The 12762-nt window shown below is 38.3% G+C and overlaps 1 protein-coding gene across 7 annotated transcripts in view; it reads right to left on the bottom strand.

Annotated features, from left to right (window-relative positions):
• Positions 1-12762, bottom strand: part of PCMTD1 (protein-L-isoaspartate (D-aspartate) O-methyltransferase domain containing 1) — an 85265-nt gene that overhangs the window by 14718 nt on the left and 57785 nt on the right. The gene's annotated exons all lie outside the window — the stretch shown is intronic.

The following is a 12762-nucleotide window of genomic DNA, read 5'->3' as shown; positions in this document are numbered from 1 at the left end:
TTCAATCAGCTCCTATTCAGTACGTTTTTTAAGCATGATCCTAACTTTAAGCACATGAGCAGTCTCACTGAAGTTGTGACAGAAGAGGAGCAGCTCTGTAATAACTCATACTGTATGAAACTTGGTATGTAATTGGAATCTTTCCTGTATGCACAACTTAGTCTATTTTAATGTGGGGGACTAGTAAGAACAAGCAGGACATGAAACAATGACTCAAGATAAGCCACCTCTGAGTAAATAAAGGGTTAAAAGACAAATCCCTGAACCATTAACTTTAGAGATTCTACCTCCTGTTCCAATTATCTTGCAGAACTGGGTTTGACAAGCAGGGGCAAAGCCTGAGAGCTGACAAGAACAAAAAACTGTGACTGGACTAAAAAGGACTCACTCTTTCTCAAGATTTTAGGGATTTCTTCAGGGGAACCAGATTGACAGACACCTTCTGTGACTGAAGTTAGGCCTTACCAGCAGGGGATGGTAGGGGTGAAGGTAAAATAGATGTGCGTAGATGGTTTTAAAATCCTTATTCCCTAAATGCTTTGTTTCCCTAAATTTTGTTTTAAGGAAGCTGTATGATCACTACACACACCACTGGTCACAAACTCCTGAAGGGGAAATCACAGTTGCCAAATCCAGTCAGACCACATGGGTGAGCATAGTTCATACATAGGGTACTATAGCCCAGGACCTGGTATAAGTGTGGGAGAATTGAGGAATTTGACCCCAGGAGAGGTAAAGGCATGAGGCCTGATGCCTTAGGGGAACAGGAAGGGGACAGAGGTGCAGTAGGCTCTGCAGCCAGAACAGAAGCCCTTGCAGCAGTATCACAAGGGACAAACAGGTGGTTTCTCAGATAATCCATATTGTTAGAGATATTCAAGTCAAAACCAGCATTTTAAACTTCATCCAAAATCAATTTGTGCAGCTAATGCTAATCTCAGAGCACAGGTATAACACACTCCTTTCAAGAAAAATTGCTTAATTAGTAAGTTCCTGCAGTCTCAGATGTTGCCTGTGTTGTGTTTTACATTGAACCTAGATTATGCAGCAAAGCCCAGAACAGCAGAGAAACTCTACCAATCTCCTGTCACAAGCCTCCTTCCCCTTTATAGGCAGTATAGCAGCCTAAAACGCTCAACACCCAGTCTTGTGCCTTAAGTGTCTGTATGCTCCAGAACATCCACAGCTGCATCACGCTTGAAGTGTGCAGGAGAAAGGTCAGCCTGCCCCTAACTACATTCAAATGGAGCTCCTAAGGTACTTAGTGCTTCTCCTGTGCGCGCTCAGGAGTTACACATAGCTATGTCCTGCATAGCTTCCAAGATCCCTCCATCAGGGCTTCTGATCCCATAGGGCTCTATAAAAGGCTGTCCCTGATATCTGCATTTCCTCCATCCTCTATCACTGCCTGGTTCCATCTCAACTGCTCCATCAAAATGCAAAAGTTATGCAACTGCTTATATAGCCACATAATTCTTTGTGCAAGCCCGGTGTACTCTTCTGTACTGACTGAAATTTTCAAATGGAGTTCCAACCTTGTGGCTTTGGAGGTTGGAAAAACAGAACTCTGGGCCACAGCTCCTTACCTGAAATCTCAATATGCTTAGACCCATATAGGTAGAACTTTCCAGAGGGTTCTGACTTTGGTGCTTAGATTCATGTTTACTGAAGTATGCAGATCTGTACTGACAATAATCAAAGCTTTGCAGCACATTGCTGGTGAAGTGGCATACAAAATGATGCTAATTTTGGTTTAGATTGATACATTTCTGGCTACTGACTTTTAAAACAAAAAATATGGGATTATATGATTTAACAAGATGTCTACAGGGAGGTGAGATGGGAAGGACAGAATTGTTTTCTTCCCTGGAAAACCATATCAAGTGTAAACCAAACAACCTCGTCTATACAGAGGGTACAGTCACAGGTTGATTTAATCTGGGAGGTCTCTAAATCCAGTGGATCTCAACCTTCATCCAGTTATACTGAGAAGTTCACAGACATCTGCAGCCATGTTGTGAATTTGACAGTGGACTGCATCACTGAAAAGAGAGTGGCTTGAATTGACTAACAGCAGCAGCAGATCCCAACACTGACAATATTCAAGATACAAGGAGCTATTAATGTTTCCTTAAATTATAATGAGGCTTGGCAGCTTTCACTATTCACAGTAACACTAACTGTAATACTTAAGGGCTTTCATGTTCGTAGTATTGCTCCTTGACAATATTCAAGATACAAAGAGTTATTAATGTTTCCTTAAATTATAATGAGGCTTGGCAGCTTTCACTATTCACAGTAACACTAACTGTAATACTTAAGGGCTTTCATGTTCGTAGTATTGCCATTAATAAAACAATCTTCTGGTTTTGTAAACTTACAAGCTTTTGCTTGAATAATTCCATGCATTTCTTTTGTAAAGATGGATGTTAGATCTTGAAACAGCTTAATGCTCCTTCCTATTATTAGCTCTATGCATATCCCAAAATACTTTGCCAACTACTGCAACAGCCTCTTTGATGTATTGTGGGTAGGTCTCAAGCATTCTGATATACATTTTGATCTGAATCCACTAGAACAGAAAGCGAGGCTGCAAGAAACAGATCTACCGGAGAGGGAAAGAAAGGGAGGATGGTTGGGACTGCCTTGTCCATCTCCATGGAACAGTGCAGGATGGACATACTTTAATTCAATTAACTTCACCTTGAGGGGAAGCTGGGAGAGCAAGAGGTAGCAGGTCCCAGCAGGACAGGGAGATGGGGGGGAAAAAAAACAACGGATGCCTGGATGCAGAAGAATAAATTAATTAGATGACAGAATTCTCCATTTAATGGCATCATGGGAAAAACCTGATTCCATCGCAACAAAATTGAAGAGTCACAGGGCCCTGTTTGAGAAGAATGGGAAGTTCACACAGAGTTATTCAAGCTGTCAGTCACTGCATATTTAGTTCATTTTTTACATTATCTCTGCAAACACAAGGACTAGAAAAAACAAAAAGAAAAAAGATTCGAGGGGAGGAGGAAAACTCATGAAACCTGTTCATCATCCCTATAGGGGATCCTGGCTCTAGTCCAAGGTCTCAGGGAAAAGCAGAGGTAGCCAGTCTATATGCCTGACCTACCAACTACTATGACCCCTTTTTCATTCATGGCTTCTTCTTGTCCTTCCTCTGTAGGATCTGGCAAGCATACTACCAGACACTCCCAGCAGCCTTCCATGCTTCCTCTGCTGGTGGCCTCTGTTGTCTCTTGATGCTTGTGGCACTTCTGGCCATTTTATCTTTCTGAAATAAATAGGAAATGGAAGTATTTCCAAGAAAATGCAATGGCATGCACATGGGTAACACACAAAAATTTTACTTTTTTTAAAAAAAAATCTCTTTTAGAGAAGTGACATGAGGAGATTCCAGACACATTTTTGGAGTGTCTGCTGTAGTTAGTGAAGACAATCGTGGTTAGGGACCCTTTGAAAAGTTTTAGCAGAGAAGATCCCTGTTCTCCTCCTTCAGAATCTAACTGCAGAGGAGACAAGAGGAGAGGGGGATAGCTTCCCACAATGCCCACAAAGATAGCCCAGATGAGCTAGAGGCTCCCTAAAGGCACAATATGAACATCAGTATTCCTACTGCTTACTTTTTGGGGTGTGGAAGAGCAGACAAGTTCTGTTTCACATTATGTCTCTGATTTATGGGCTGGGGTCATCACATGGTTGGATCGAGGAGGAATACCAGAAATTTGTCCTTCTTACTATGTTTGTGGCATTTTGCAACCTTTATCTATGGCCCAGGGTTGCAGTCTTCATCCAAGTGAGCTGGTAAAGGCCTTTGAAGCAACATGCAGCCTTTGTGATATGCAGGGAAAGCCCCATCGCTATGGCCAGGGATCGCCATCTGGTCCATGACCTGACACTATATGACTAGAGACAGGCTACACAAGTTACATGGTAATATGAATAATAAAATAATCACAGCGATCACTTCAGTAGTATAAAGGTGCTGTTGTGAATCCACTGCTGAACTATTGGAGGGATAAAGTCTAAAATAAAAAACTATAGCCATCAAAATTTCAGCCATACAGAAAACAGATAGAATACCCTGACCCAGAATAGCCTCCTGAACTGACTTGCTCTTCCTGGAGTAGGAAAAACAAACAGGAGCTATGGAACTAAAGATAGAACGTGAAAGAATCTGAGTTGAAGGAAACAGAAATGCCCACTTCTCTATTGTGTGCCACCTCCTATTGGTATACTCATTTTCTGACTCCATAAGTAATTCAAGAATTTCTGAATACAAAGCTGACAGTTTAATTCTATTTTACAAGATGTGTAAACCTACTTGGGGCTATTTTTAAGTGATCAAATGCTCCCCAAAAATCTAATTCAGTTGCCCACAAGAGTTTTGATACAAACTTTTGATGTAGTACGAAACCAGCACTGAAACAACAGAGTTTCATGGAGACTTCAGCTGATATAACCTCTTTTGGAGAGGGATGAAAATTTCTTCTCTACTATGCTTCATATACCAGAAATTTTAAAAAGGCATTTAGAGCTTTGCTGGGTTTTTCTTTAATCAAATACCTTAGGGTACCTCTCCCTCAAAAGGCCAAAACATATCCAAAGTTCAAATCACTGTATTGTACCTCCACACCACTTCCAGCGTAAGCGATTGACGATAAATGCAGCACCACTGCAGTATCATTTGGAAGAAGGAAACCTACAGCTTAGTTGTAGCAGCCTCTTCTACCTGCACACCACACTGCTTGTTTTTCCCATAATTTCTGCAGAGTACTACACAAAGATGACTATAATACAAATATTCTTCTGTAATAATAAATGAATAAATGCTTTAAAAATGATTATCACTATGTCACATCTCTCCATTACACTTTAATACCACAAGAAAGCACATAAACTAGTTTGTTTTAATATGAAATTCAATTTAATCTAAGCTAAAATCCTTCAATTAGTCATATTGACACTACAAACAAGATGTCACCATTGATTAATTTCATTTCCAGTGTTTTTTTGGCCATCAAAATGGATTAGTCATTCAATTTCCTTTGCTCTCTAACGTTAAGCTTTTTATTTTTTCGAACACCAAGAACTTTGCTGAAAAAATTAAGTTATTGTCAGAATGTTGGCACTGACAAATACATAAGCTGCTTATCAAGACGAGACATATTTCACTTAGTCATTGCCTTAAAATGAAACTAGAAAAGGATTTGGGTCTAACAAATGCCTAATGTGATTCACCTTTTGTTAACACCTAATGTGATTACCATTGTGGTTTGATATTTTTTTTTAAAGGAGCGTTTAGAAAAATCTCTCTGCATTATTTAAGATATACTGTGCCAAGTAAATACTTAGATAATGCTGACCCAACGCTCTGCTAATATAAAGAATGTGCTTATAATCGTATCAGTTTATTCGATGGAATCAGATACTTTCATTATGAGTTTGGTAGGACCACCAAGAATATCAGAAATTAAAATTCTAGTCATCTATAACATAGCAACAGGAAGAATTCCTCGGTGTTTAAATGGACACCTGCCACAAACATACAGCATACAATAATTTAACATTGCACTGATTTTTTCATATTGGGCCAATGATAGCCATACTACACTTGATTTTGTTACAGCTTATTTGTAATCATACGCTTTCCCTCTAAACTGTAACGATTACATTTCCATAGCTTGAATTTGAAGAAGCAGTCCTGAAAAATTTGTTTTGTTCATTTATTCTCTCCCCATGAATCCAACAGAAACAGGATGTTCCCTTTCAGACAATTTCACTGGAAGTAAAAAAAAAAAAAAAAAAACACCACCTGTCAATCAAGGATCTAGGGAGTTTAAGTTCATTTTTCACCTCCTGCCAAAGCAGTTTAATTAAACAAAGGCTATGAAAATCCATATTCATGAAAAGTATGAGTTTCCATAAGAATCAACGAAATATTAGTACAATAATAAAAATTAAACATTCGCCAATTTGGACCAAGGTGTTTACTTTGAAGAAAGAAAGAGGTTAATTTTTATTTCACTTGTATCCATATCTATTATTATATTATGTGTCTGATATAACAAGCTGTCATAAATATAAAGGGAAGGGTAACCATCTTTCTGTATACAGAACTATAAAATCCCTCCTGGCCAGAGGCAAAACCCTTTCACCTGTAAAGGGTTAAGAAGCTAAGATAACCTCGCTGGCACCTGACTAAAATGAGCAATGAGGAGACAAGGTACTTTCAAAGCTGGAAGGGGGTGGGGGGGGAACAAAGGGTCTGTCTGTCTGTGTGATGCTTTTGCCAGGAACAGATCAGGAATGCTCTTCATACCTCCTTAAGTTAGTAAGTAATCTAGCTAGAAATGTGTTAGATTTCCTTTTGTTTAATGGCTGGTAAAATAGCTATGCTGAATGGAATGTATATTCCTGGTTTTGTGTCTTTTTGTAACTTAAGGATTTGCCTAGAGGGATTCTTTATGTTTTGAATCAGATTACCTGTAAGGTATTTAGCATCCTGATTTTACAGAAGTGATTCTTTTACTTTTTCTTTAATTAAAATTCTCCTTTTAAGAACCCGATTGCTTTTTCATTGTTCTTAAGATTCAAGGGTTTGGGTCTTTGTTCACCTATGCAAATTGGTGAGGATTTTTATCAAGCCTTCCCCAGGAAAGGGGGTGTAGGGCTTGCGGGGATATTTAGGGGGGACAAGTCTCCAAGTGGGCTCGTTCCCTGTTCTTTAACATGCTTGGTGGTGGCAGCATAGGGTTCAAGGACAAGGCAAAGTTTGTACTTGAGGAAGTTTTTAACCTAAGCTGGTAAGAATAAGCTTAGGGGGTCTTTCATGCAGGTCCCCACATCTGTACCCGAGACTTCAGAGTAGGGAAGGAACCTTGACACAAGCAGAGAGAGTGTAAAGGAATGTTTCTATTTATCAATATCATAGACTTAAACGCTTAATTAGAGGGTGATACAAACTGGCCTAGTAACTCACTGTATAGTCATTAGCCCACAGTGAGTGGACCCAATCACTGAGTCACGTGCTTCCAACCCAACTGGGTCTGGAAAGATTTTATTCACTAGGTCTGGGGGTCTAGCGCACACAATCCCAGGCTCAGACTTTGTCTGATACCCTTTCTTGGGATGTGGGATGCCAATGTCCAGAAACCAGTGTCTGAATCCTCCTGAGCCCCACAAGTTGCATCTCTGCCATCCCCCAGACTCGACCTAGGCTGTGGGCAATTAGGACCTACTTGTTTAACCCCATCAGACACAACATGACAGAAAAGTGAAGAACAAAGGCTTTAGCAGAAGAATTTAACCATATTTACTCTTAAACCAATCAAGAGTTACAGATCTCTGAAAACAAACCTGAAGTCCTAAAATGCACCCTCCCATAGTATGAGCTCACTCCTTCTGTGAGTCTGTAGTGCATCAACAGACTAAGCTGGGCAGAGTCCCTCCTTCCCTTTCTGTCCTGCAAGTCTTTATGTGTAGCAGTCAACCCTCCCGCACAGAGTAAAACCCTGATCTTACATAGGGCCTCTGTCTCTGCGCCACATGTGCAAACTATAAAGTGCTATAGCCACTGGTCATGCTTGTCCTCCTCAGCCCCTTTCTGGGCACTCTGTAGAACAACCATTATTCCATGAGGGGCGGGCCTCAGATGAGAGTCAAAGTCAACAGCTGTCAGCGATGGCCTTTCAGTGAGATGTACAACACCTTTCCCAGTCATGGCAGCTGTCTGGAGCACAGCACAACAGCCTGCCCTTGGGCAAGTCCAAACAACTGTGGTCACAGTACACAAGTATTAAAACCTTCACAATTTCATACAGTAATATCCCACTCCATCACAAAGAGAAGTAGCTGAATGACACTGGAGCAAGTTTGATTTAGATTGAGTACCATCCTTCCAAGAGATTCATCTGAAATGGCTTTCCAAATCAAGGACGGAACCTTGCAGTTCTAACTCATGAGTCATTCCATTGATTCATATCAATTTGTAATATTTTCCAAAATGATGACTACACAATTATCTTGCTTATTTCCTTTGTTAGTGTTATTATTTATTTTGGACTGCTCCAGAAAATCAGGATCATAGTCCCACTTTAGCACATACACAAAGACATGGCACTTGATTCTCATTTACTTTTCATTGCCAGAGACTTTAATATAAATGAGAACTAGGCCCATGGTTTCTACCTCTGAGAATGTATAAAGTGAACAAGCAAAATGGTGGGGAGGAAAAAAGGACAGAATTTTTAATTATATATTTAAAAACAATCAATCAATTACCTCCATCATCCACCAATGTTACTGTTCTAGTTTCTCAAATGTGCAGTAGAAATGGATCTTGTTCAACCAAAGTTAAAGCCATTGTTTGTGCACTGTTCCTTCATAACTTCTAGACATGTTTTATCTTATCCATTTTACAACAGTTGATTAGGATGGGTGGAGGAAGACACACAGAATTATAGACTTACATAAGTGTTTAGCTCTCAAAAATTGCCCCAAAGATTTTTCTGAAAATAAAGTTTTTAAAAAATGTATCTTAAAATTCCAAATCTTCAAGGTTAACACAGGAGCTGTGCTGGGCATGGGCACTCAACAGTCATACAGAAGTTCCTGTTGTGTCCATTGCATGAGATACTTTGAAGGTGCATGAGATACTTTGAAGGAGCGTTGATGATGGCCCAGTAGCAGGCTATGACAGGGAGCCACAGTACTGCACATCTGATCTAAAGGGGCTATTTCAGCCTGTGGTGTTTGGGTGGCTCTGCAGTAGTCCCTGATCCTGACCCCTCAGTTGATGGGGGTAAAATTCAGCTCCCCACCTCTTCACTCTCCACCTGCATAGAGATCAAATACTGTTGCCAGAAGAAAAGAATGTCATCCTAAGAAAACACATATGCAAGTAGACTTCAAAAATTACAAACATGTTTTAAATACAATTATTTCCTCTTGCAGGAAACCTGTCACATCAGGGTTCTGTGTTTCACCCTCTACAGATGATATCATGAACACAAACAGCCCAGGAAGCTGCACAGCCTGTACTGCTTGAGATGTTCTTTATATCATTAACTTTAGCAGGGGAAGCACAAAAACTAAGAACTAAGGTCTCAATAAAAAAAGCCTTTCAGTGAATCTTCAAGATATATTTGCGGTATGTAAATCTAGACAAGCTAGTGGCTTGGGAACAAACAGATATGAAGGTGGTTGATTATTTCTGGACATGGCTAGCATTATTCCATTTTGTTCTAACTTCCCATCTGGGTCACTGCCGATGCTAGATCCCAATGAGGCTCTTATTTTAAAAAAATCCTAATAAGGAGTATAACAATTTGGTATTTCAAAACACTTATTTGTTTTAAAAAGCATTGGAGATTTTATTGTCCTTTGCACATCCAGCTGTGCTATTACTTTACCCTTTTTATGTTAAGGCCAAGACAGGCCAATTTCTTGTAGCCTAAGAAAAGGAAATTAAGCTTTGGTATACATAAAATATTTTTAAAGCAAATTATGAATCAAATATTGATAGTCCATAGAAACAGCTTTGGCTCTAGCATTCTTGTCTAATAAAAATATTTAAGTATTCAAAAATAAAGAAGAAATTAAACTCACGTCTCTTAAAAGCATTTGACAATTGCCTATAGTACAAGATTTAGGCAAGATAAAAATATTGCCTACACACCTCTAGGTCAGATTTACACCTTTTCAGAATCTTACAGTGTGAAAATATACAGATTCCAGAATTAATCCTCAGAATCTATATATCTGTTCAAAACAGACTCTTACACTTTGAATATGTTGATATAATCCCATAGATAGTCCTTGCTAGAGTATCAATTTTTTTCTTCTAGTATTTGGTTTCTTTTTCATACATTAGTGTTATCTTAGCCATAAATTTTATATGCTGATGTTCGAAGTGATGAGGATCTCACAGGATGACTGCAAAGTCAAACTTATATGGAGGAGACTGGATATAGAAAAGCCACCTGGTTTGCAAGAGCCTCTCTCTTGGTAAGTAATAGTGAAGGAATTCTGATCTCTTGGGTCCAAAAAGGATTATCCCTTCAACCATCTTACAGCCACAGTATTATAAGGATTTCCTCTTGATCATTTAGCAGTCTATAAGACAATTAAGAGAAACATGTACTAGAAATCTTGGATAGCTGAACATACACAGCCCCTTCTGTTAAGAAAATAGAGTGTTGTGTTTTGAATTAGTCTATTTTCAGTTCTCTGAAAGTTTACATTTGAGTGCTAAGTCTGTCAATTTAGCCAATTAATGTTCATGTTGCATATGTATTTGCAGTGCCAAGATATTAAAGGTCATTGCTCAATAACAATTCCTGTGGCCTCTTGTGAGACAGGCTGAAATATTGCTTTCTGATATTATTAACATGTGGCTCATTGTTAATAACATCTGACATTCCTGTGAAACTATTCTTACTCCTCAGTTCCAAGATGGTGACGTGCTTTTGAGTTGTCAAGAGACTATCAAATTAAAAAGGTACTTTTTATATATTGGCCAATCCAGGAAGGGGTTTCTATTGTTAATGCTGTTCCCATAAGTGCTTTGGGAGAAATTTCTGACTATGTTTGCGAACAGTCAAAAACTACCTGACTAGGTAAGGAACTGAAAAATTGTATCATACAATATGGGACTATAGTGACAAATATAATTTTACAAGATACACATGTAAATTCTTGTTTCTATTACCTCATATGGTTAGAAGACAAAGGCAAAATGTTTAAGTCAATTTTCATGTTTTCTCTATACTATACACACTTTATACCTCTATTGTTGAATAAAATAGCATTTTCTCCCCAAATCACTTGAGTTGGCCTTTCTCTAAGTGGTAAATGCTTTTGGGAGCATTTATAATTAATTCTTTTTCTATAACATTTGACATCTTGGTTACTATTAATTCTAGACTATTATTGATTTTATAAGCAAATATAGTCTTAAAAACTCCAGTGTGTCCCTTTTCCCATCAAATATGGTATTAATACTACTGTTTTGGGGAATACATATAAAACTGAAGACAATCTGAAGAGTGGACTGTAATACTAGTAAGCCTCTGAAAGCAAGTGACCCTTAAAATCTAAAGTGACATGTAACACTATGCATCCACTACCACAATGGATGCCATAGGTTTAGCATTAGAGATGTAGCTAATAATGTTGCAGATAACATTTCTTTTTGATACTTCATCTTGTACATTTATTCAGCTTCAAACTAATGCAATAATGCATTAAATACTCAGAATCACAAAACTCAAGCAGAGCTCAGAAACAACTTTGGAGTACAAGACTACATGAATAAAAACTGAGGTAATTAGTGTTTTACATGATCCTTAGATACAAATTTTCAAAAGCTAATTTGTTGATGTTTTCATCCATTTCATTGAGAGAGATGAGCAAAAACACATTTCTCCCTATCCGATTATCTCTGGAGAACAAATACTTGTAATTCAAGCACTGGGTCTTGCAAATATTTATGTCTAGACTTGTCACCCCTTCAGATTCTGTTCCAGAATTTAGACTCCTTCACAAGGTGTATCTAGACCTTGAAGATAAAATAGAAAACAAAGATTTTGAAAGAATGATCTCAACCGATTCCACTGTGGGCTTTAAAGTTTTGAATAAAGGGAAGACTTCCCTTCTCCATTTCTTCTGCCACAATATTTTTTCGTGCCTCAAGTTTTCCCATCAGTAAATTTTGTAATGAAAAATTTGGATAGCAGATAATCTTTCTATTGAAGTAGTGCATATTGTTTTATAGAGTGAAATCTCAATGTATACATCAACATAAATGTCCATTATAAAATATGAAGCTAGTGATATTTGCTGTTGACTTAATTGTTGATCATGTTAGTCAGTAACTTCCTTTAGGTCAGTTCATAATTCTACTCCTATCAAAATTTGTAGCAGCAAAAAAAGTTTTAATGGAACCAGTGTCCCTTTTTCTACTTTTGTCTAGGAGATCTTTCTACAATGCTTCTTCAACTAGAGGGGATTTCTTCAACTAGTATAAAATAGGTACTTGGGAAGATTCAGTTGCTGCATCTACTTTTGTTAAGGCTGGCTGCAATATCCACTTTTAGAGTCCTGCATTTTATAAGGCATCATGGTTATAAATATTCCTCCTTTGGAACATATCCAGATAATGAGTGATGAGGAATATAAACAAATGTTTGCCACACTCTTATAATGTCAGAGAATTCTAACAAATAATCTCTTTTTGTTGATCCTCGTTAGACTAGAAAAGCTCAACGACAGTTCACCCCCTCTGGAATAGCACAAGGTCCCAGAGCTTGAAACAGATTCATGGGTTACTTTTCTCTTTTTGGTTAAACATGTTTCATTTTCTTTTTGATTGCTTATACATTTTGTCTTTATAGTAGGATAATCATTTGACTGCAGCTGGATGAAGACCATTTTCTTCTTTGATGACTCCTAGGGTTGCCAATTTTGGTTGGACATATTTCTGGAGATTTCATTACAGGATATAATCTTTAATTCCTGGAGACTCCAGCAGAATCCTGGAGGGTTGGCAACCCTAATGACTCCTTGTGCATGACTATCGTTTGAACTTCCTTTACCAATGGAGAAATTAGCCTTCACAATGTTCTAACTAAAATTAACTGAATTTTACTGGAGACCATGAAATGCTCCTGGGAGACTGACAATAGTAAGTTTCACTTTACCAGTGCAGATACAACTTACTAAAAGACTTCAGGAGGAAGTCTTACCCAT

The sequence above is a fragment of the Eretmochelys imbricata genome, chromosome 2 (genome assembly GCF_965152235.1).
Source record: "Eretmochelys imbricata isolate rEreImb1 chromosome 2, rEreImb1.hap1, whole genome shotgun sequence".
Taxonomy (NCBI): Eukaryota; Metazoa; Chordata; order Testudines; family Cheloniidae; genus Eretmochelys; species Eretmochelys imbricata.
This window is presented reverse-complemented; position numbering and strand designations above follow the sequence as displayed.